The sequence below is a fragment of the Camelus bactrianus genome, chromosome 13 (genome assembly GCF_048773025.1).
Source record: "Camelus bactrianus isolate YW-2024 breed Bactrian camel chromosome 13, ASM4877302v1, whole genome shotgun sequence".
Classification (NCBI taxonomy): Eukaryota; Metazoa; Chordata; class Mammalia; order Artiodactyla; family Camelidae; genus Camelus; species Camelus bactrianus.
Window position 1 is genome coordinate 4,501,808 of NC_133551.1, and position 26,768 is coordinate 4,528,575.

Below are 26,768 nucleotides of genomic sequence, written 5' to 3' on the forward strand. Positions count from 1 at the left end.
CAAATGTTTTTAAAAAATATTCTAGGTAGTGTCCATCTTTGAGAGAACAAACTGAGCGATCTTTTTGGAGGACGACGTGTCAATGGATATGTAAACTCTGAAAAATGTGTGTACACACAGACTGAACTCCATTTTAGGAATCTTTTCGTTTAGAAAAAAATCAGTTCAAAAAGATGTACTCATCAGAGCATTTACACAGCACTGTTTACAATGGTGGGAAGAAAAGCTGAAGTGAAATCATATCCAGCGATAGAGAATTGGTTACATAAGTTATTCTACATCTTTTCATTCCCCGCAGGAGAAGGAATTTCTAGAGTCACTTGAAAGGAGCCTGTGACGTATGTAATTGTCACATCCAGGGACTAAATTTCCAGAAACCTTAACTAAAGGAATACTCATACAAGATCACAGGAATGTTTGTACAAGAAGGACGCCAGTCAAACACCCTTTCTGACAGTGGAAAATGGAGAAAACTTAAGTATCCACCATCAAGACAATGATGCGGTAAATGAAGGCGAGCTGTGGGCACTAAGGGGCAGGCGTTTTGGCTTGGTCCAAGGCCTTGTCCACAGTACTCTCCCACCAAAGGTGTCCTTACACAAGAGACCAAATCTACTGCACATCAGGAGACCCCTCTACTCTATCTGAAATGACCGGGTGAGTCTGGAGTGGGAGGACGTCTATGATATACACCTCAGTGTATAAACCGAGCTGCACAAAACATATAGTATGGCCTTATTTTTCAATAAAGCATATATACACACACATATACATAGATTTCTCATATACATGTATGTATGTATGTGTATATATATATGACAGGCATAAAGGTCATGAAATATATACACCACATTGTCAGCAGTTTTTACTCTCAGGAAAAAAAGGGGAAGGGATGTAGGGGCCTTTCGGTACCACCACAGTTCTCTTTTCAGTATTTCAGTTAAATATACTTGGAATTTAAAAGGTTATTTAAGTCCGAAGTAAAATGGACGTTGCCTCCACAAGACAGAATGCTATACTGGTCATTAAAAATCATGCCAGGGGAGAGAGAATACTGTAGAAAAAAGTGTAATAAGCCGAATGGAAAATGGAGGTCTCCACAAAGTAAACAGGCACAGAGTGCTCGCTCGTTTTTATGACAGACGTAATACACACTGATGAAAAGAACAGAAAATAGATGTTAAAGTGTTAATTATTATCTCTGAGTAGTGGGACCAGGATAGACCCTTTTGTCCCTTTTTTTTAAGACTTATTATATTAAATACATATTATTTTTCATCTGAAAAAAGCATTTTTAGATGTCTAGTACCACACATTGAAAAAAATACACGAGTACTTACAGAAATAACTAGGAGACACGGCAGCAGCGTCACACAGTGTAGAACGGGCGATCCTGAATAACACTGCGCAGTTACATAAGGACCCACAAAGTGAGAGCACCTGCTGTCACAGGGCATGGCCCCCTTCTATTTGTCAGTTGTGTCTTCAGGGCTGAGGCAGTTCTGAGCACGGCCAGTGTCAGTGCTGGTGTCTGGATGGATGCCACTGGAGGTGAGGGCACCTGCAAGCCGAGAGGAAGAACAGAAATCATCCTCTGCTTTTTCTGTCTTGTTTCTTTGTTACTTTTGAAGAGAGGTGTAAATAAGATAAACTAAATCTTCCCTACTAAAATTTCAGTAATGAAACCGTTTTTAAAGTGTTCACAACTTATATTCTGCCTATAACTGTCTTTTCAACAAAGCATCATATTTTTTAAATGTTAATTAACTCAGTTAATTAACTACCTGTTGAAACCTATTAAAGAACATGAAATGCACTATGTAAAATCACCACGCCTGCAGTGACTGGCACAGCTGTCTTGATAGCAGTGCAGTCAGCCCCCACCATCCCGCGGCCCTGAGCTCCTGATGCTGGTAAGAGAGCACGCTGCCGCCTCAGATGGAGAGAAACGGTGAAAGCGTTTTCTGAAATCTACAGCACTGACAAAACATAACTGACAAATCCCAGGCTCCTTTGAGGCTGTCATTTTCTGTTTCTGGCCAACCCCCGTCAATGAGCAGAACCACCCCATTCCCGAGCCATGGGACTCACGTGGGAAGCAGTTTTGGAGAAATTTCCAGGTATAGAATGTAACAAACTATACATAGATCTCTGAAAAAAGAAAAGATGCAATACTCTGATTTTGGAAGAAACTCAAAATATTCTCCTAAGCCTTAGTAGCTGGAAAGGCTGGGCATCTCCTAAGCCACTTATTTATTTCACAGCCAGTGAGCATCTCCCACAAACCCTGTTTCCCTGTGTCTGCTGGGAACCTCAGGCACACTGTTGCTGTCGATCTTATAAGTCACAGGGCTGAGGCGTGTGTCTCACGCCTGCAACTCTCACACAGGCTCGCCTCCTAGCCTCACTGTCTGAACTTGGCCCCATTTCCTCACCTGTTTATTTGGTATCTGTTCTTCTGTAAGCTGCCTGAAATGCTTTTTGGAATAAGTCAGAAGAATCAGTGGGTAGATAAATGGACAGATGGACAGGTGAGAGTTGGGGAGACAGAGTGACTCCAAGAAAAGGGGAACAAAGAAAATTTCCTATGCAGAACCCTCTTCTAGTCAGGGAAGAAAACCACCACGGAGAAGTGTGAAGAGGCAAGTGGCTTAGGACTGTTTCCTGGATTCCATGAAAAGTCACACCAAGAGATGAGAGGGTAGAACTATAAATAATAAAAGAAAAAAGCATGCATGCTTGAAAAATATATCTACAATATGTACTTTCTAAAGAATAGATTCAAATCAGCACGGCCCAATAACAAAATCCTTGGGTATTTACAGAAGTGAGAATCCCATCTCCAAACCACAAGGCATCCCTTCGGAGCACTAAGAGTCTACACGGGACAGTCACAAAGTTGTCACCGCAAAAGCGATGCTATCCTGCCCTTACGAGGAATGAGCAGCTGTGCTCGGGCTGCCTACGCGTGCCATTTACACCCCACAGCACCTCTAAGGGGGAGGGACGCCTAGCGAGCCCCATCTCTGCAGGACAGAAAACAAGTCCGGGAGAGGCTAAGCCGACCTACCAGTTCTCCATCTCACAGGACTGGTCACTCCAGAGCAGGACTCGAACTCGGACCCACGTTTGTAACCGCAGTACTACCGTGATTTGTGTGCTTTTTGTGTGTATAATACATTTGTTTCCGGCATGAAAGGATATTTAACAAATGTTCGGTTGTCTTGTCTATCTCATTAGCTCACAATCTTTATATTTTTGAATTGTACTCTTTTCCCCTGGAGAAAGGAACGGAAAGAGCGAGGGTCAGAATGAGATGGGGCTCCATTCTTTATCTGTTAACACATCTCATCCAGTCCCCAACCAGGGAGAAGGAGCAAATGTTCTCTTCATCTTTAAAGAGAGAGCTCCACTGATGGTGACTTACTCAACTCCAAAACCAAGTCTGGGGGAAGGGCACAGACAGCAACCAGAGAAGTATCACCCGTAGGAAGGAGAAAAGAGGTCAGGGGAGGGCTCAGGGGGTCAGCCTGATTTAATTTCAATGGATAATATAATACCACAGACTAAAAATACTAGCATGCAGTGAATTTGCTATTTCTTGACATCTAGCAAGTTTTCATAGCCCGCATGAAACATTATCGTGAACTAGTGAAAGGAAGAGTCCACACTCAGGGAAAATCAATGCCACAGGCAGGCTGAAACCCAGGTTGGAGGAAAGGAAGAGAAAAGGCATAGTTAAGAAGAGGGGAAAGTCTGGGAAAAAGACATCATCACAAGGACTCTTCAGCATCATCCAGCAATCATATAATCATTCATTCAAGAGAGAGTTACTTAGGTCCTATTTTGTGCAAGATTTTACACAGGGCAAAGCAAGAGTGCAGAGTCCATGGTGGCAGCAAGTGGCGGGGCTATAATACAATTCTGATCCTAGTACCTTGCACAATTGTACTCAGTATAAAGGCAAAAAAATAAGGTAAAATAATACTATGTAAACTCTACGCATTGTTGAAAAAAATTAAAGAAGACCTAAATACCTGGACAGACACACCACGCACATTCCTGGATCAGATGACAGCGCTCTTGGGATGGCAGTGCTCCCCAGAGCGATCTGTATACTCAACGTGGTCTCGATCACAATCCCAGCGGGCTCCTCTGCAGTAACTGACTAGCTGCTGCTACTATTCATATGGGAATTCGAGGGACTCAGTAACCAAAACGTACTTGAAAAAGAAGAAAAACATGAGAGGACTTGTAATTCTCAATTTCAAACCTTACAACTGTATCTCCAGGTGAGATTAGAGGCCATTTTTAAGTTATTACTGGGTTTATCCTTATTTTCAAAATTCTGTACAATGAATATACCTGTTAGAATAAGAAAAATAAAAAGTAAGGTATCTTGTAAAACATGCACAGTGATTCATTCATTAGGAAAAAAATTATTTTAACTATAAAGAAGTAAACAAATATCTAGTGAAAAAGGACTACTTAAAAACAAGTGTGCATTTACAATTTTCATAAATTGAAAACTGAAAAGCACAAAAACATCAAGTTTCTAGGGAGACTACTGAAACATATTAATAGTTATTTTCAAAAATTCTAATTGAACAATGAAAACTCAAGAAAGGGAAAATTGTGATTGACACCCAAGTGCAAACACATGGAGAGCAAAGGCCTAGAAATCACAGTTCCTTTAAATCTGCTTCTAACACAATAGGAGAGGAAATTCCTCACTTAGGGGACAGTGGAATCCCATACATAAGACAGGATACACAGTACAAACTGCAGTAGTATCGGGAGTGAATTTCTTAGAATTCTAATGTTACAACATTGCTGAAAAACTATAAAAACACTGACAGACAGATTAAAACACACAGTCATATATATTATATTGAAACATATGAAGTCTGCTCCCATGTTGCATAGAAATACAAACATATTTGTTCATTTATAGGCACTGATTACTTTATCCCAGATAGAATATTTCAACTAAAACAAAAAATCAATAATACACTCCTCTTGACAAATCTACTTGATAAGTTACTCTGCTATGTAACCATAATGTGTTTAAGATAGATCTAAAATTAGTGAAAAATCTTTGTATGGTTTCTTGAATTGTTCTCAAAATTCCAAGCTTAATTTTCAAATAGATCTGAGCAGTATTTCTATATTATCTTTTCCCTTGTGAAATGAACAACACAGTCTGTTGTCAAAATTCTGTCCTTACAATGATTCACGAGCACCGTTTCCTAACAAAACTGCTGAACAGCAAGGCACTATCCAGACACTGTGACCAAATAAATGAAACACAAGGAAGACAGTGACCCTAACCTGGAGGGCTTATAATCTGTGTCAACAGCGGGTTTTTATTTGATTGGTTTGATTGGGTAGCAAAATAAAATCAATCAAGTACTTTCTGCTTTTTGCATTCTGTAAGTCATGACTGTTTTTAGTGTCATGAGAAGGAAAGACTTAAGCATGACTTGATTAGGTCAACTAGCAACAATCATCACTGGAGAGTGAGTAATAAAGAAGTTAACTGATAGAAATGCTTCTGCCTACATGAGACCTAAAATAAATCTACACTGATATCCGAAAGGAAAATGAGGAGATGAGGTCCCCAATGAGAAAACAAACAAGGAATCAAAAAAGGAAAGACGTTTTCATTAACGATTCCAGGCAGTAGTGGAGCATGGTGGTGAGGATCACAGATGTTTGGGACGATCATGAGTGCCTGAACTCCCACAGCACTGGGTAGCTGTGAAACTGATATTTCAGAGAAATTTTCTGCATCTCAGTCTTCTATCCATACACTGGGGACAACAACCGCACCCATCTCCTAGAACGGTCCTACGAATTAAGTTATTTTATATATAAAATTTTAAATAAAATACCTCAGATTTTAAATAATACCCCAAAAGCACAAGGAACAAAGAAAACAGAGATAAATTGGAGTTCATCAAAATTTAAAACTTTGTTTCAAAGGGCACCATCCAGAAAGTGAAAAAACAACACACAGAAGAAATTTTTTTCAAATCATTTATCTGATAAGGAATTTGTATCTATAAAAAAAACAAGTACCTACTACAAATCAACAATAAAAAGGCAACTCAATTAAAAGGTGAATAAAGGATCTGAAATGGTATTTTTCAAGGAAAATATACAAATGGCCAATAAGCACAATGAAACGATGTTCAATATCATTAGCTGTAAGGGAAATCAAGTCAAACCCACTAGGAGAAACCGCTTCACACTCACAACAATAGTTTATAATAAAAAAAAGGGTAACAAGCACTAATAAGGACACAGAGGAAGCGGAGCGCGCAGCCCTTGCTGGTGAGGACGTAACACAGCGTGGCCACTTTGGAAAACAGCCTGGCAGGTCCTCAGAGAGTTGAACATTTGGTTTCTGAATGACCCAGCAACTCTGCTGTCTGGGCACAAACGTAAGAGAACGGAAAACAAATGTCCACATAAAAACTCCTACAGGAATATTCATGGCGACACTACTCATCACAGCCAAAAAGCAGAAACAACCCAATTGCCTATCACCTGATGAATGGGTAAACAGTGGGGCCCAGCCATACAGTGGAATATTAGTCAACAATAGCAAAGCATAGAGTACTGACCCAGGCCATAACGTGGACAAACTTTGATAACGTTACTCAGTGTGAAATAAGTCAGTCAAAATAGACGGTTCCACTTACATGAAGTGACTCGATTTAAATGAAATGTCCAGCACAGGCAAATCCACAGAGAGAGAAGAGTGGCTCCTTGGGGCTGGGGGAGGATGGGGAAGATGGGAATGACTGCTTATGCATACGGGGCTTCCTGTTGGGGAAATGAAAATATTCTAAGATTAAATGGGATGCACAATTCTGGGCATAGAGTAAAAACGACTGTATATTTAAATGGGTGAATTGTATTAAAACTGGTAAGAAAAAAAGCACCTCGGGCCAGTACCTTCCCTAGTAAATGCAAATTGCTAACTTTTATTAGAGGAAGAAGAAACTGCCCTCAGCATGAAAGTAGGAGATCAGCAAATGTGAGTTAACCAAAATTGGACAAGAGCATTTCACTTGAAACAGTTGCTGAGTGTACACGAAATATTCAGAATTAGGAAAATCAGTTTCACATCAGGAAGAAGCATTCTGCTTCAAATGCAGATCAAGGATTCGGCAAGCCCAGCTGCTACAAATGACCAGAGAAGAAACCTGGTTCTTAAAACAAGCACCAGAGCCAACAAGGAAATGGTGGTGAGGAAAGCAGGTGGCCGAAAATCTGGAACAGTTTGCTAAAAATAATTTCTCCACTGAAAATTTAAAAATAAAATGAAAGTGATAAAATGCTCTGTTGACCTCACGTGAATGGGCTTCCTTCGGTGCTCGACTGTTCTGTAACCCCGATTGAGAGACTCAGGAGAATCAGCATGTCTCCTGGGAGTCCCCAAAGGACTGCCCACCAGCACGCTGACCACCATCACATCTGCCAGGGTTGAATTGCAGAGAAGAGAACAACTTCTGAAAGGCACAGGAAATGTTGACAAGGGAAGAAAAGGCTGCAGTCAGTCCTGGGACAGAGGCCCTCTGAGCAGAGGCCAGAAGGCTGCAGGTGAACTGCAGTGGCCGTGGGACAGGAAGCGACCATGGGGGAGCATATCTCAATTCTCTCCTCTGTCTCCATCGGGTAGGAGAGGTAAACCTGCATCCTTCTCACCTGGAACTGTGGGTTGGCTGGCAGAAGTCTTACCGACATGGAATGATTATTCAAGTCTCTGTGGAAAAAGTCAATAAATCGAGAGGGAGTAGGGAGCCAACTCCACGAGCCTCTCAATTGCACCCTTATTTATTGTGTATAATCAAAGGAAAAATTCATTAACAGTTGTGTGATAGTAATAGGAACTTCGGGAAAGACAGTATGAAGCAGAGATTGTAGAATACACAATGAGTACAAAGGATTAGTGTATCTTTAGGGAAGTAATGGGGTGAGGGGAACAAGATACATTTTTAGACATGTGAATTACAAAGCAGACCACCAGACCAGCCAGGTCCTTGTTCTGTGGATCATAGACTATCTAACAGCACACAAGCTCAGCGTTTATACCTGAGGGCCTCGGTCCTTGCTTTGCAACCAGCAGAGTGCTATCTAAAACCTCAACTATGCAAGCAAAGCATTGTCTCTGCTTTTTAATGCAAGGAGACTGGAGTGAGGATGTACAGGCACTTGCTTGTAAAGCAGTTTTTAAGCATATATTTTTCTTCTTAAAGTTCACAGGCGGCTGGAGTGTGTTACAATTTGTTAAACCAATCATGGGCTCCCACATGGAACCATTATGGAGGACACCCTAGGATGACAAATCCTGCCTCTGGGTCTTTTCCTGCCATCTTCAGCCACTCTAGCAGGGCCTAGGTACATCCGTGAATAACGATCCTACAGAACTACCCACACTCTTAACTCCTGGTGCTTGAAACTTAATTTTAGCTCTACACAACTTACCGTAGAAAAGTTTCAGAAATAAAAGGTATAATATTCCTTTTATATCTCATCATATTACTGATTTTTCTGATTGCTCTAAGTTGCTTCTACTTGGTAAAGCACATAATTCTGCAGGTGAATTCAGTAATTTCCATTGGGCATATCTAGCCATTTTGGGCTCTCTAACTTCTATTGGTCAAATACCGATACACTTAATTGATTTCTTTGTTTATCAATTTCAGCCGGGAGGAGAGGGAGTGTCACTGTTTTCCTCAGCCCACCCTCAACCCTTTTCTCATCAACTCAGGCCTCCTGAAAACAAAACAAAGGATTTGTTTCCCTTCTACTCTTTCCACAAAACCAACAGGAAACATCAGCCTGGAGAAAGAATTCAACACAAATGTTAAAACAAAAATCTATAAACCTGGAGCAACTCCATCTCCGAATCATGATACACAATGACATGAGAGTAAGTGTGTCAGGCACAAAGCATGCGTGAGCCTGACCACCTGATTTCTATTCTTCAAAGGAAGGAAGGTTTTCATATTTTTTATTATCATTCTTTGTCATTGTTTCTGAATATGCCAAAAAATAGTTTATGAAAGAATTATGCACTTCAATAACAGGTTACTATTGTATCAATTATAGAAGGCATTCAGAGGGGATAGGAAAAGCCACCTCTGTAAAAAATGCAAAATTTCTTCCCCTGTTAAGAACACGTATACAAAATGCAACAGAGAATTCAAATTCTTGTGGAGAGGAGCAAAAGCCACAGAACCAAAGCAAAGTCAACAGAATGAGTTAATTCAGAATTCACTGGACAAACATGCTCAATGTATTCAAATAATTTTAAAGGCACACTGCAAACCATTCACTTTATGATCTGCAGGCTAGAGGAAGCATTTCCTGCTTTAACAGACAACAGAAATCAATAGGGTGCCCCAACAAACAAGGACCAAAGAACAATCAGGTTTTTAACAGCTCTGATAAATCAGCATGTTCTAAAGATCAAAATCCAGAAATTTTAAACATTCATTCACACCACAATGAAACAAGCACTTAAAAAAAAAAAAAAAACAAAGAAACTAAGCACATAGATCATGTACATAGATCGATGAGGACTTCATGTACCGCTGGAAGAACAGATTATAGCCTTTTACTTGAAAAATAAAACTACATTTAATGATAACTGCTAAAACACATTTCATCATTCATGTTGCCTTGAAAAATCTGAGGCACTTGTATCTGATCAGAAAAGCAATTCTGGGTAATAGTAGGTTACAATTCAGTGCCAGTTTGCTTTAGAAGAAAAGAGAAAAAAAAGCTACTGTTTCTCATATCCTGCACAAATTGTGAAGTGCCTCCCGGCCTCTTTCTCCTCCCGTTTTCTGAGCTCATGCTCCCCAACCCTTCTGAAACAAGTATGACAACCTCTTATTCCCACCAATATGCAAAATGACAAAAGAATATCAATTTATTTGTGTAAATATATGCCTATACCTTGAACTGTAGGAGAAAGGTATCAGAAGTCCATATGGAACTTATTTCTAGATTCCTGAAATCACACACACAAACATTCACACAGACACAGACACATACCCCCTGGATTACTGGGCACTTCACAAGTTTAGGAATTCCAACTTCTAGAAGATAACTTTGTAGTTAGTTTAAAATACAAATCTGTCAGCTTATGAAAGCCTTGATCATCTGCTAAACCATCCAAATATCAAAGAGATCCAATTAGCTTTCTCTGTAGAATGTAATTTCATTTGATGGCAAAACAGACTGTACTGGATCAAAGATTCGTGTTTATCACTACCTATGATCGTTTTTAAGCACATTAACAGATTCAGAAATGTATGTCTCAACAACATTTATTCTTATTGAAAAAGCATACGTGTTCAACTCTCTATACAGAGACTAGGTCCCATGATGGTGTTTAAGAGCTATTTTGTGTATTGAAATATTTATTTTCAAGTGCAGACAAGGAGGGTGTGTATTACTCAGTTGTAGAGCACCTGCTTAGCATGAACAATGTCCTGGATTCAGTCCCCAGTACCTCCAAAAAAATAAATAAAAATAAGTGCATATTTAAAAATAAGAATAAAGTTATAAAAAAAAAGCAGACTAAAAAGCACTGCAATTTATGTGCTACAATTATACTAAAAACACAAGTGTTTCTTTCAAATATTGACTATATGCCAATCACAGAGACAATCACAAATCACACCTGAACCATTACGTGTGATTCTCAACAACCCTAAGTAGACACGGATGAGAAACCCGGCACTGAGGATGAGGAGACGGAGCTCGGAAGATCCGGGGACTCTGACCGTCCTGCTCCCCTTGCCACCACGTCAACCCAGGGCAAGCACTGACAGACCTGCTCTGAGGGGACACCCAGCTGCATGGAACCTTGGGGCATTGGGGAGTCCCAGAAAACACTAAAAATTGTTCAGTGAAAAACCAGCTCAAATATATTACACTTTGCCACATCCTTTAAAAAGGGAAAATGACTGAGACCTATTTGATGCCTCCGTGTCCTTTCTGCCATCATCAATTATTTGCCCTCTCAGGGTGACCAGTGATGAACTGGACCCCATATGAAATGCACTCAGATGGAAGAGCTTTTAAAGTTATTTTACGAAGTTTGTAAGACCCTGTCTATGCCTCACACAGGTGGTCATCCATCACTTCTCACCGGTTTGGACGTACCACCTGAAATCACTCCTTTCTGCTTTTTAAAATCCCTTCATCTAATCCAGGCTTTTCAACAGCAAAGAAGCACCTCAACCACAGACACTGGACAGCTTTTCACCAAACGGACTCGAACAGCCCATCGGACTACCTGGAAACCCTTTTCTTCTATTAAAACCACTTCCAGGTACTTCATCATTTTCTGATTGGTGGACTTGGCCTCTGACTGGCCTACTCAGAGAGCTCCCAGCCTCACATGCGGAGGTGGGAGAGGACCCTGCTGTTGGGGGAAATCAGTGAGGAAGGCGGACATATTCCCGCCAGGTCTGCACGGGTAGAAGTGCCACAACGTGCTCAGAAATTATACCGTCATCACCCCTGGGCTCCCATGGACTTGTTTCACATTAACCAAACTCATGACACACTGATGAAAGAAAACCAGAAACTTAACTTATTAATGTAACAGAAGACGTGAAACTATGAACCAGACTGAAATATCAGAATTCAACCATGAGTACATTTTCTCAATGGCCTAATCATGGGGAGGCAGTCACATGGCAAGCATGGACAGAAACAGAGCAGGAAGGGTTTCTAGATTAAATCAATGGACTAAATTTCTGTTATAAGAACTGATCTACTGCCTGGAAAACAAATAACGCCAATCATGATGCACTCTCTGTGGACAGTGGCCAAGACATGACTATGAGCATCTGTGTAACTCTCCTTTCCCTGTCCTTTCTGGGCTAACATATGCACAGAGGTACAAAGATTCAGGGATGCAGATAACGCTAAACACCCAAAGCCCATCTCTGGGAGCCTCAAACCAGTCAGCCAGGGTTTAAATACCAGCTCTGCCACTTACTAGTTCTGTGATTTTGGCCAACTTACCCTCTGTGTGCCTCAATTTCCACACTGTAAAAGTGGGATAACAATCAAAACTTCCTTACTCGCTTGTTGAGAAGATTGAAGGATTCATTTCTGTAAAACTCTCAGAAAAGAATGTAGCACATTTTGGGTGTTCAACAAATGTCAACTTAATATCAAAGTGATTTACAAGTCTCCCTTCTAATCATCTTATGTGTTTCCTGGCTAGTCTAAGTCCCAAAGAAAATCCTTATTTCTCCTTTTATAAACTCTTGGGGAGGACCCTTCTCTTCCATCCCACCACCTGTTTAAACCGAGGGAGGGAATGCCTCCTAACCACTCCTCTGGGCCATGGAGAGTGCTTCTCCATTCACACCCCTGGCCCCTGGCCCACAGCTAGCCCTCCTCACACTAACAGAGTGAGGTGTGAGTCCGGGGAGACAAGCAGGGCATTTGAAACCCTTCCTTTCCCTCCAGTGTTGATCACCATCGGGAAGCACTTGGGATGCTCGGCTCCATGGAAGGACAGCCTTGTGCATGAACGGGCAGGTCCTCTCAAGGGAAGGCTCGCTGTGTCACAGAGCTACATGGGACACAGTATCATGACACGCATTTTCTCACAGCCCTGAAGTTCATGGAGAACGTGGCTTCATCAGTAACAAAGAAGACATTTATTGCCTGCCTAATCTTTTGTATCATCTCTCAGTTGGCTGCTGGAGACAACATGTGTATAAGTATCGGATCCCTTTAAGCCCCAAAATATATGAAGTAACAAAGAATTCTGTGGCTTAACATTGGTTCAGGGCGACTGTGTAACAGTTCTGACTCTGCTGATGCTTAATTATGGGTATAGGAACTAAGGAACCTCCTCAAATATCTTTCATCATAAAACCAGCTTTTCTTATTTTCCTGTTTCTTAGTAATTGCCAAAGACTCTCAAATGATGGCTTCACACAAAAAAGCAGCTAAAGTTTATGAGCCCTCTTGACATACCGACTGTGGTAAACACTTTACATAATTTCTAATTCTCACAATTCTACAAAGCAGATATGAATGTCCCCATCTCACAGACGAGGGAAAAACTCAGAGCAAACTGACTCAGGCTCACGTGGCTCAGTGGCAGCACGTGCACGCAAACCCAAGTCAAAAATCTACACCCCTTCGTATATGTACCAAATCTCCTACCACCAATTAACACACAGCAGCGGGGTCAATACTCAGGGAACCCAGTACACTTTTCAGCTTTAAAGTGCTCCAGAGGCCGCTTCTAGCTGTTTTATAAAATCCCGGCTCACTGACTTCTAACACTGGAAGAAAAGACCGATTTTGCCATTGTTTGCACAGCAAGTCTGAAATGTTCACAGCGAGATGACAGAATAAGTCTAAGACATAAGCAGAATAATTTTTCCAGGTAGACAGACATAATGGACATTGTGCTATTCTGAAGCACTAAGCAACGGAATCAAAACAAAATAACATTTGTTAAGCCTTCTTTTGCTAAAGGAATATTAAGACTGTTAGAAGGTGCAACAGCGCCACCTATGGCTAAAATGACCTTCCAGGATGCCGGGAAAGATGCAACACAAAAATTGCCTGTAGGATCAGAAAAGAGAATCAGATAACTAAAAGCTTATGTAGCACATACTGCACTTTGCTTCGGGGGAAAGGAAGGGTATTCAGTATTTAATCTGATATTGCTAATACTCCTGAATATAAACAAAAGACATAGGTTCATGGAAACTCATCTTAGAAGAGGAAAGATTCCAGTCCAGCCACTTCATTTTACAGGAGGGGAAACTGAGACATGGGTTCTGTCCTGCAATCGGCAGCAAAGCTCTCCCAGGCCTCATGTCTTGCACTGTAGCATAAACCAACAGATCTGTACTAGGCCTATATTCATAAAAGTCACGTTTGTATTTTTCCAACAGTAGGTTATCTAAGTATCTTGCAAAATAATTCTCAAAGAGCCAGGATATCATACAAGTTTGATGAAATACAAAAACATTTATTTACATAATAAAACAGCATGAGATTTATTCTATTAAAAAAGTGACTTGTTAAATCAATGTTTTGATATTTTAAACCTGTTAAGAGTGCAGAAAAAAAAATCAAAATTTTGCTTAATCACAAAAGAGAGAAGCTTATTCCCTGAAAATGATCAATGTGGATTTTACTAAACTTAATGAATCTGGTCAGAATCCCACGAATTTAAATGTCTGTGTGGATGGTTACACGGCAACATGAATTCTGAGTTGTAACAATACATATTCTGTGTAAATAATATTCAAGGTCGTCTGATTAAGGCAATTTAACTAGTCCCTGTCTCACTAGTATGATACAGATTTCATTAAAACTTCATACTACACTAAAAAAAAAAAGAATCCTTGTTACTTTAAACCATATTCAAATATATCATATATATAAGTATTATAAATATTGAATATGCATCAGAAATAAGCGACACTCTTTAGTATTCAGAGTTGATCCTTCTAAAATATCTGTCATTCTGACAGCACATTTTTATTAAGCACCTCTTGGGTTCTTTGTATACAAGGCGTCTAACTCTCACAGTCAGACAAGTTAAACGATATTACTCAAATTTCACAAATGAGGAAATGTACTTAAGCCATGAAAACAACTTACATATTCACCATCAGGAAAGAAAAGAGTAAAGATTTTACTTACAATATTCACTGACAATTTTTTCTTCCATATTAAGACTACATAAAACCAATTCAGTCTTTGTAAGTATTTCTGTCAATAAGGGCCACTAGAGAAAAACAAATAACATCATTAACAGTGGTTGGACTTTCAAAGCCCACTTCTCTTTGGCACTGTAATTGTTTTTAATGTTTTGTTTTTTGTGCTAACAGACCACTAAAATAAAAAAATTAAGTTTTTAAGTAATTACCTGAGAATTAAACATTTGTGAAAATGTACAAATTTAATTTATGCCACTCTGTCTCACATTCTCACTGGTGTCTCTCCTTTGAAGGCCTCATAAGGCTGAGATCACTTAAATCGGCCATTTATCGAGTCACAGCAGTTCGGGTAACCACTCAATGGGAGGCTGATTAGAGGAGCAATTAAGAATGCATCCTGTGCAGCCTGGGTTCCAGCACCGAGCTAGCCACCGCCAGCTGCGTGTGATTTGGGACAAGCTGCTCCATCTATCAATCCCTCAGCTGCAAAAAAGGAGACACTGATACCTACCGTCAAACACCTGCTATGAAGTAAAACATGAGGAAAGCATTTTAGCCTTAGGTATGTGTCCACTCAGAGCGAGTTTGGTCATTATGATGATAAGGATGTCTGTTAATAAATTGAGCTAGACCAAAAAGGAGAAATCACCTTAAAGGAGAAACATTTTAAGCCAATGAGCATTTCCTTTTGGATGGATTGCAGAATATTCTATTAATTTTTTAAAAAACAAAGTTTTGTCCATTAATAATAGATTTACAGGTTCATGGACAAGTCTCCAGAAAAAGAATTAGAGGCCTCTAACCTCTGAATACTAAGAAAGTAAATTAAAAAAAAAAATCATTTGGGAGATTATACCTCATTTGGGAGAGTATGTGCTTAGCATGCATGAGGCCCTCAGTTCAGTCCCCATAAACTCCATTTAAAAACTTTCTTTTTTAAGAAATGGAGAATTAAAGCAAAAAGATGGAGGAATACAGAATTTTTTAGAGACTCATCTCAGATTTAAGATGGGGAGAAAACATCCATTTCTCAGAGGAAATCTTGAGAACTATGTAAACAGGATCTGAGATGTCTAGTCTTCTAACATTATTCATGAATTCATATTACCAAGTCTTAAAACTACCTGATAACCCACAGAGGTGTTACTGATTGTAACACCTGCCAACACGGATCGAGCTCCCGCTAGGACTGCTCTGTTCTGACATCTCTGCTCCTGAGTCCTGACCAGGCTGAGAGCACTAAATTCGGTCATTCATGAGCATCTCGTATAAGTCCTCCATGTGTGCTTCTAACTCTCCCCTCACCAGCCCCTCTGAGGGAAGCACTGTTATCATCATCCCCACCCGCAGATAAGGCCACTGAGGCACAGAGACTAAACCCGTTCCAGGTCACATTGGCATTAAAGGACGTCTGTATTTCTGCTGTTTTGCTTTTGACAAAGGAATCTGACATATCAATTCAAGGGAGACTGTTAAATAGTCAAGTCTGTCAGGTCTTCACCTCAAAGAGCAGATACTATAAATTCCTGATGTAGGATGAGGCTGCCGCCACAAACTGACTCAGCTTGAAATTAATATCCAAGATGAAGTAGTGGATTCACGTAAATATTCACGACTGTCAACTCCGCTCTCGGGTCTGGGCACTTCACTGCCTGAACGGGGGTGAAATCCCCACCCGTGTCAGGGAGGGAAGCGCAGCTCTTCCGGGACTTACCCAGGATTCACGGGCTGTTTCCCCCCACAGGCTGTCCTCAATGATTTAAAAGCTCTCAAGATTTTTACACCATGCCAAACTAAAAGACATTTCTGCAGATGGAGCACTTTCTCAGGCTTAAACCTTTTTTGCCTACACTCAGCAAGGGTCAAAAAAAAAAAAAGAAACATGACTCTACAAAGTCTCTGACACTCACCACTCACGGGAGTAGAACGGCCACAGCAGCAGATGAGTCTTCTCATTGCACGATGAGAACAAAATAAAGCCGCCCCAACAACAGGCACTCCCAGAGACAGAGCTCAGCAGTCTTCTGCACACTCACAGTTGTGCAGCCCTCACCACCATCTATTTCCTGAACACTTCATCACCCCAGAAGAAACCTCCTGTCACTAACAGTCACTCCCTAATCCCCCTCCACCCAGCCCCTTTCAACCATCCCCTGCTCTCTGCCTCTGCATGTGCCTTTTCTGGGCATTTCAGATCACTGAAATCAACAATATGTGGCCGTTTGTGTCTGCTTCCTTTCACTTAAAATGCTGTTTTCAAGGCTTGTCCATTTTGAAGTGGTATCAGCATCTCTCTCTCTCTTTTTTTTGAAAACGTTAAAGTTTATTAGAAGGTAGTAAGTACTATCAAAAAAAGTACGGTGGAGCATAAGTGATTTGGTTTCAAAGGAAAAAGTGCGGGTTGAACAGCCAGGGATGAGTTCCCAGAACTGGTAGCCTTTTTCATTTTCCTCTTTATTTGTTTTTTCTTTTTTATTCACCCTTACATGTGAATAATGTTCCACTACATGGAGATACTACATTCTGTTCTTCCATTCAGCAGCTATTTATGGACGAATTCCAGTAGAATGAGTGTAAGAAGTGACTACCATGAATGGCATTTAAGCAAAGGGCAAGACGTGCTTTCAAAAAACAAGCCAACAAACAGAGGCACAAGGAAATTCAGTGCGTTTCTGAGCAAAGAGCATGCTTGCTTCGGCAGGACTACCGTGCAGGGCTGGGGCGGATACTGGCAAGAATCACGGTGAGGGAGTCACCTTAGAAGACTCCCCACTGCAAGCAGCTCAGCCAATTCTCCCTCATCCTGTATTGTTAGAGCCATGTTTCTAGGTTACTCTTATTTCAAGTAATAGTACTTTAACTGCACATCTGATCATCTGCCTCAGACCACATTACCTCCAAGCCACAGAAAATCATTCACTGACCGGAGCAGCTCCAGGACATAACGGTGATGGATCAGGGAGTCCAGCAGCATTCCAGCCTGCAGGCACAAACCCCACATGTGCCCTGGTGATGTCCGGAAAATAAAATGCATGGAAATATCTCACTGCTGGTACACGACATCTGCCCTCAAATTGCCCCAAAATCATGCTGGCAAAGCACTACTCAACCTTTTCACTCCAAAAAAAAAAAAAAAAATGCTAAGAAGGCAAATTTAGTCCCTTCCATTAAAAACCAGCAACCATCACTGCCAGTATCTGAGTTGGAATGCTCCTGACTTCAAAAACCACCGCGCAGTTACTTTTCAAAAGTGAAAGTCATATATGTATTCCACGTAGATGATATTACAGTAGGATTTTTCTTTTCAAAATTTCCAGTTGCAACATTAGCACAAGAAAGTTTATGTTTCAGCTTTAAAAAAAAATCAATTATCCTCCACTTTCTTAATTTTGAACCTATTATTATTTTATAAAGGGAGCTATGCTGCCTATTATAAACCAACTGTTTCGTTTCTGCAAATAAGACCTTTATGACCTCACTATTTCAGAGCAAACTTTAATGATGTTTTGAGAGGTGGGGCCTGGGGAGCTCACTAACAGCTCTTTAAATACTGACAAGTATGTGCTCTTAAGTAATGCAAAGGCTCTAACTCCACACTAGCTCAGAAAGCAAAGACACTGCACCAAAGACTTACTTTAACAATTTAATATATTCCTATTGTTTTGAATATTAAAGTTCTTAAAAGATATGATTTTTTTTGAGAAAGCCAACAGCTGTATTAAATTTCCTCTCACCAAGAAAGCAATCTTTATCAAGAATAAAAACCCCTATAGAAATCGAAATGACGGGACGTTTCTAGCTAAGTGAACATGCAGATCTGAACACAAACCAAAATCCTATCAGATCTCACTCGAACGAGCTCAACAAATTCCTGGGCTACCCTGGAACTTAGCTCTTCTTTTCCAAAAGTTGGCTGAGCTAAGATCATCACACAAGGCAGGGAAGGAGAGAAGAGGAAAGTCCACCTGGCAGCCTCCATCTGTTTTCTTCCAGCCAAAAGTCGCCTCTAGGGTCGCCCTGCTAACAAGCCCTTCCCATAAGGAAATCCGGCATCCACACTGCCCCTGCCATCCCCAAGCAGTCCCGACGCCTCTCTCCCAGACTGTGAATGTTCTTCTAATGACCCCCCTGTTGGTGGCACCCTTCCCCTCTTCCCTGCTACACACACACACACACAGAGCCACAGCAGTCTTCCCAAATCACAAATTTGATTACATCACACCCACTTCATACCCTTCAGAGGCTCCCTGGTGGAATTCTAGTCCCACCCCAGACACTGCTTGCCCAGCCTCACCTCAGTACACAGGTTCCCAGTGACCTCAGGGGTCCCCTGAATTGCTCCTACTTCCCACTTGTCTCCAGGCTCATTTTGACTGTTTCCCAAGGAAGCCTTCCCTCCTTCCAAATTCCACAATTTGTTCCTCTATTCCTAGAACATTGTAGGCTAAATCAACTTCTGACAATGCTAAGCTCACAAGAAGCAAATACATTTTGCTTACTAATGTGGCTCCACCCTCTCTCCCCTAGACACACAGAAGTGCACTTGTTATGAATAAATGAATGACGGGGTGGGTCTCAAAGGGACAGACATACCTACTCTCGCCCGTCCCGACCCTTGTGTCTGTAGAATATCAGAAGAAAAACCAGAATTACCTTTCCTGAGGGTCACTTTCTGATGACACCCTTCACTGACTACTGTGTCAGTTCTAGTAAAACCCAAGCTCTTCCAAAGACCTCCATCCCGGACTCTCTCCAGTGTCCTCACCAGCAGGGGCACCTTCCACCCTGGACCACACAGGGCACTCTCCCCGTTTCCCCACGCCAAAAGCCTCCAGGCATCTGCCCGGGCTGCACCTGCCACCTGAGCCACATTCTTGACTACTTCTCCTGGCTGACACTCTGTCCTCACAAATGAATGTAGAGTCCATTTCTTCCAGGAAGTCCTCTCTGATAATGTCCTTTAGGTCTTGGTTGGGCTTCATCTATAGCAGCAGTACATGGTGACCAACTGGGTGTTTGCCCGCTCCTTTGAGACCACGAACTCTTGGGGGCCACATGGGAAGGAGTGAGAGATTACAAGAGGGGTGGGGGAAGCAAAAAGCAAAAATCACAGCCCAAGTCCCAAATTCAAGGATACTTTCTCAGGAAAAAGTATAAACAATTTCACACGTGTGCAATTTGGCTACTGTTTTTGTGGCTTGTGGACAGCAAGAACTTGGTTTTCTAGTCCAAAACCCAGATTACATGCAAAGAAATGTATATATTCATATCCAAAGGAAACCAGAGCTGCTTAACAACAGTTTGCAGTTAGAATTGAAAGGAACTTTGATAAAGGCAATCTCTCTCTCTCTCTTCCTTCTTTTCTGGCATCATATAATTTTAGAAGAATTTGCGTGACCAAGAGATGGCTACAGCCCGTGATTCTTCACTGGAGTGTTTGGGGCTGAGGAAGACCAGATTACATTCACTGCGTAAATGCAATCACACCAACACACTGATAGGTGCCGTGGTGGTGGAGAGGATGTTCCAAAGCAGGCAACCATATTCTGTAAGAGAACTCTAAATAGAAAGTAAGAAATGCAATGTTCTGTAGTCAATTTCATTTGCTATATGGGTCATTAATTGATAATATATCTTGTCTAATGAAACCCAAAAATAAATTGTCAAAGTCGATTTTCTTCATCTGACCATTTTATGCTAACTTTGGATATTAAACCCTCACTCCATAAGTAAAACTCAGGCCTACGCTGCAGCACAGTTACATCCCGTGGAAGAAAGCCGATCAAGGGAGAACTGGAGAGTTTCCCTTCAGAAGCTGCTAAGTCTGGTTTTGCACCTGTACGTGATTTGCAACCACGTCATCGAGAATGGAGTAAAACCTAACAACTGTGGGGCGAAAAGCACTGCGGTGCTTCAGAAAAATCAAAGAACGCTGAGCTTTGTGAAACAGTCCTGAGGCACTTAAATCGTACTTTTTCTGAAAGGCTCCAAAACTGACCCAATTCACCATTCCAGGTTCAACAGGGAGGTACCGGAATTAGTAGAGAAAACATGCCCTTGAAGTCTGACAATGCCTTGCTTGAATTCTGCTACAGCATTTACTAGCCACTAAACGGACCAATTCCTTAACCCTCTGAGAAGGCTTCCCGATCTGCAAAAGGGGGCTGCCACCGCCCACCTGGGAGGCATGGATGTGAATTCAACACGCAAGTAGGGCGGCCGACTGGTACCTGACACGGGGCCTGGCTAGTTTCCCTCCACTGCCCTTCTCCCCCTTTAAACTTGCACTGTTCCCCCGGTAAGGATCAAGACCACGGAACAGAATGCCCGATTCTTCTGTGTATCCCTGGATACATGACTTACCCTTAGGAGGCCAGAAAAACTGCCTCCTCCCCAGTCACTATCAACGTTCTTAAGATTCTGGGTATTTTTAACTCTATTTTCCAGAGAGACTATTCCAGATCTTTCCAAGCACCATTCTCCAGGTTGGCTCCCCTCCCAGCACCCATCCCTTCTCACCTCAGATACTCTGTATGATTGCCTTCTGTTCATGGGAAAGCGAGTCTGGTAGGGTGGGGCTCCCAAGGACTCCCCCCTCCCTCACAGGTGAGTGTGACTACCTTCTGCCCACTCCTCACTCCAGCTCCAGCTTCTAAGAAGTCTACCCTCCCGGACCCTGCAGACTCTGCATCTTCCCAAGACACACACGTGGCCACGACCCTCCCTTCAGATTTCTTCCTGGCTGGCCCTGCACAGCCCCCGGCCCCTTAAAGATAAATGGCATTAGGCTGAAAATCGCAAATGCCGCTGACTGACACACCAAAGCTGCATGGTCTGGGCTTTCCTCCAACCCAGGCAGGGCCCTGCCCCCCCTCAGCCTCAGTCTGCAGCTCTCGAGATGATCTAATTCACATGGAAGGCTATGAACACCAGCTAAGAATGACGACTCCCAACGTGTATCTATAGTCCGGCTCCTTCACCTGAGCCACAATCTCATAGACACGAGTGCCTCTTTGAAGTCTTAACTTGGATGACAAATGGCATCTTAAAAATGCCTCATGTTCACCATTTACTCTGGAATTCGATTCCTGGCAGGTACCTCCCAGACTCCCCATTTTAGTAAAAACCCCAGCACCCAACTATGTGTTTGAAGTCACATTCAATTTCCAATGTACCCTCCCCTAATCCCTGCCCTGGAATCAGTCCTATTATTTCCATCACTAAGCCCATCTCAAATGTGGTTCTACAGGGACCATGGCCGTAACCCCCCAAGTTCACAGCATGGTACACTGACTAACAGTCCTCCGTAGGGTGCTCCCTGGAGAGGGAGGCATCTCCTGCCGCTGGTCACCTCAGAAGGCACTGGATTCTCACAAAGGAGGCCCAGGAGAAGGGACTCAAGGTTCTCCCGTGGTCTGAGCTTTGAAGGGCCCGAGGACTGGGGGAGCTCCTAATTAGCAGACACACTTGCCAGTGAGCAGATGAGGATGGAGGAACCCAGGCAAGGCTGTTCTCACTCCAAACCCTGGGCTCTCGGGAGCCACGGGAAAGGCCTGTGTCCAGGGCACAGCCCGGCCATCACAGATCCCAGCCAGCATTAGCCAACCCGGACAGCCTAGACTCCATCTAATTGTGACACTTACTTCTGTTCTGTTCCCCACCCAGAATGTGATGGACTCATTCAGATATTATGGCCTGTCTCAAGCGAGACAAATTCAGTGATAAATGAAGTGTCCACATTTGGACCAGAGCATGAAAGGAGAAACAAGGCCTCATGTTCAGCATGATGGTGGTGGCCAAACCCTTCCACCGAGTGAGATGAACCATGATGGGGGTGAGAATCCAAGGTCCTAGGTCGGCCAAAACATCTTCCTTCAAGGTTGGCTGGGGTGTTGCAGACTCCCTACCGCAAAGTAACGACACGGCCGTCAGTGGTGGACGTCAGCTGCAACAGACACGGAGTCAGCTATTTATGCCAACATGGGTTAAAAGTAAAGGCCGGGGCAGGGAGGCCTGCACAGCTGCTGAGGCAAAGCTCAGACCCGGCTCTGAATGCCCACTGGCTGGAGAAGAGAGGAAGCTACGGTCCCCTTTAGCGGTCCCTGTGTCAACCAGATCCAGGTGAGCCAGCTACTTAGGAGAAGGCCATGTTTTCCTGATACTCAGAAATACCAGCCTCGTAAAGGGAACACAAGAGTGGCATGGATTTTAGACCCCCCTAAGCCACTTTATGAAGGCAAAGTAAAGTAAATGGCACAGGGATGTTGAATGCAAAAAAAAAAAAAAATTAAATAACTAAACGGTGACTGCTTCCTCCAACAGCGTCCCCTGCAGCTGCACACCCACGAGCCTGTCACTTTCTCACCAGTGACCGCTGGCCAGGAAGTGCCATCACGCACGTCACACTGTGACAGCCAGGAACCGCGTGAAGAGCACGTTTGTGTAAAAGCAGGAATCGAGCAAGATGCTGCAGACTTTGACTTGACAAGTTTAAATACTCCATGAAAAGAATCCCTCAGCAGCCGCCTAAATCAATTCGCATCTCACTTCTTCAAAACAATCAAACAAATTTAATAAGGGCGCATTTGTCACCAAATATAAGGAGGACCAAACAGGTTCCTCAAAGCAAGGATTTTAACAGGTATCAAACACCAGTGGGTGATGTGCTAACAAAGCAAATTTTCCAAAAAATTAGAAAATAAAAAATGACTAGGATAATACATGGATCAAGGCAGCTGTTAAGTTTTTGCTCTTTAAAGCGATGGAGACAGTACGGAGGGCAATCTGGCTATTTCCAATGCAGGGTGTGCACAGCCCACATTTTCAGACGCAACAACATGCTCACTGGGCAGTACAAGAGAAAAAGAATAAAGAAAAAGGAAAAGAGGAACAAGAGAAAATTAGAAACACACAAGAACAAAAATGATTTTGACAGCATGTACAAGAATTTATGTGAGTGTGTGAGGCCAGGGATGCTGTGACGGTGAGACCCACACTCACCTCGTGCTCCAGGGAAGGCAGGGGCCTGAGGGGAGCGGCGCTGCCGGGGGACCCCAACGTGGTCAGCGCCCCTAACCAAAACTCCACCTATATGCATCTAGGCAGCTTTTGAGCTACAAATTGTGGTCGCATTTCAGGCTGGACAGTTTTACTCACTTCCACCAAGAGTAGCAGGAGAGAATTAGGCTGTTCCTGTACCAAAGCATTGTTGAAAAAATTAATGACTGTGGAATAGTAAAAGCAAAAATTGAGTAAAAGTGACTGGAGGAGAATGTGCTTGACCCGAGCTCACTGGCCACGTTATCTGACTGACGTAAAGATGCTGGCTGAGCCCTTATGGTAACAAAACAGACAGACCCACCAGGAGGGAGGTTTAATGCGCTGCTGTATTTTGATGCCGAGAGCCATGCCTGGTACACAAGGTTCTGGGTAATCAATGGTGACAGTGTCAACCACTATGGGCTAAGCACACATCCAGCTACTCCGCCAAATCCCAAGGGCAGACTTCAAAAGGCAAAAACAAGTTGGCATTCTCTGGTGGGTCTGCAGAGTCAGAGCCAAGCAGTTGCTGAGCAAAAATGTCACCAGTGCCTCCTATGACAAAAGAGGCGGCACTGGCCTGGGGCTGGGGCAGGGCTCTAGGCTTCCACTGCTCACCAACCAATCTGTCCAGGGGGAGAAGGTGGTCTCTGCGTATGTTGCACCTATGCACCTACCTTGACTGAAGCCTCTGGGCTCAGCAGGAGGTGACATGTGAGGTGAACGGAGCCAGCCTCGGTGTAGCACAGTGCTGGCAGCTATGCCCTCAGCAGTGCCCAGGCTCCTAAACCTGACACCTCATCTCCAAGGAGCAGAAGGGGACTGCGGGCATGAAGATCACAGGGCCCTGTGAGGACAAGTACAGTCCATGACATGCCTTGCCCCTTCATTAAGCCATAGAGTTATGACCGGGAGGAACAGAAAATTCATCCAGAGCCCGCTAGGCACCTCACACACTTGGGGGACTTGGGTCCCCTGTCCCTATCACTCACAGGGCTGGTCTGGACATTCTTTTTATCAATCCTCTGGCATCTGCTCCTCCAACTTCCCAACAACCAGAAAGTAGAATCTGATCTTAGTTAATTTCAAGAATCACAGAGCACTGCCTCCACAGTGGGCCCGGCAGCCGTGCCAGGTCCTCCGACAGTCACCTGTCAGACCGCCATGAGTACTCTCCAGACTCAAGGCCCGAGGCCATAGGCCATGGGCACACAGCTTCACTCACTCTCCCCAGCAAAGGGGGACCACCTCTCGGCAAAGGCATGTCACCCTCTTCTGCACGAAGGACAGCACTATAGATACACGGGGAAACAGAGCAAATGGTGGGGGGGTAGGCAGCACAGAAGAGCTCGTCTGTAATTCCAAGACAAAGTGGGGCCATTGACTTAATCACAGGGACAAAGTGAGGATGAACATCTCCCTGCTCTTTCCCATACTCCGTGATAAGCCTTTCCCTGCATAAGGAGTTCATTCGGAGGTCCCTGGCGGTGATTCTGATGTCCTAACATGGCATGCTGCCTGTCGGGCAGGAAGAGAGGGCCTGAGCCGAACAGGTGCTGGGCCTGGGAGGCAGGAGACACCGGCTCCAGCCCCAGCTCAACCAGTGCCTCGTTCTGCCTCTCGGGATTCAGCATCTCATCTACAAGCAAAGGGATGAGACTGTCTTAAGACAGGCTGCCCAACAAATGAAATGAGAGCCATGTAAAGAAAGTTTCCCAGTTGCCACATTTAAAACGGTAAACAAAGAAACAAACCAACAAACAAAAAGACAAGTACTAGAAACTGATTTTAAGAACAAATCTTAACCTACTGTATGTAAAATACTATCATTTTGACATGTAATCAATATAGGAAGTGACAAGATAGTTTACATTCTTTTTACTAGACAAGTCTCAGCGTCTGATGTGCATTTGACCTACAGCAAATCTCAGCTCAGAGCAGCCTCCTCCCCAGCTCTCCTAGCATCAGTGGCTGTGGCTACTCTATTGGACAGCAACTCCAGGGGTCCCACCAGGGTCCTGGCTGAAAAGCTGGAGTAAGTGTCCACAATAACCCTAAAAGGATCTCTCTGAAACAAAGGCGGATTCACTTTTAAATGTCTGTAAACCGGCGGGCTGCACCTCCCTCCACCCTTGGCTACAAGAGTGTCCTCTTCCTTCCTGATCCCTTTCTGGATGTAGGGAAGAAACCCGGCACACAGCCAGTGTGGACTGGCCTCCAGGTAAACTTACCTGCTTTCTGTGTCCAGTCCCATGATGTCCTCCTTCTCAAATGGGATGCAGAGAAGGAGGATCTTGTCCCCAAAATTGTCGGATGCACCGTCCAGCCACTTGGACTTAGGCAAGATGAAGAGTGACTCAGTGAAGTCCTCGATCCTCTTCTCCACCACCCTGCAGTCCTCGTAAATTGAAGGCCACTTCGGTGCGCGGCTGCTCGGCCACCTCCCCATGCAGCAGAAAGTCAAAGAGCTGAGAGTCATAGAGCGTGGTGCCATACAGCTCCTCTGCACGTGGAGCTTCTCGAAACCTTGGCCGAGAGGCAGTCAGTAATGATGACAAGGCCCAAGACCTTGCGGTGGGTCTGGAAGACGCTCCACCCATTCTTGGGCGCATAGTGGTGCCTGTAGTGGATACAGATTGCCCACTGGGAGCCGCACGGACTGATCTGACTCACCAAGGTGATTCACTTATAGATGCAAAAGAAATTCTCCTCTGAAATGATCCCCACGTGTTCGACCACCATGGGGAAAGTCTGGTGGTCCTCAGCACACTGCACGTAGTCAGGGATGCTCATGTTGCAGGCCCCGACGAGAGGGGAGAGGAGATCGAGGTACATACTGTACTGTGGGCTGCAGGCCCATCTGGGTTGTGGTGACCTGGTGTGTACCAACCAGAAGGCAAGGGAAGCTCAAGCAAATCCGGGGGTACAGTTTGTCCTCAGAGTCTTCAAATGGCTACCGTAGCTCGGATCACATTACCCAGCTTTTGGTCT

General features: G+C 43.3%; 1 long non-coding RNA gene across 2 annotated transcripts; it reads right to left on the reverse strand.

Annotated features, from left to right (window-relative positions):
• Positions 1–1,364: 1,364 nt before the first annotated feature.
• Positions 1,365–26,768, reverse strand: LOC141579669 (uncharacterized). Of its 2 annotated transcripts, none has more exons than XR_012511529.1 (4): positions 26,009–26,768; positions 4,038–4,223; positions 3,071–3,278; positions 1,365–1,561 (listed from the first exon to the last, which is right to left on the reverse strand). It is a non-coding gene; the product is annotated as an uncharacterized LOC141579669 (long non-coding RNA). The 2 variants fall into 2 exon arrangements; XR_012511530.1 differs by lacking the exon at positions 26,009–26,768 and adding an exon at positions 6,708–6,834.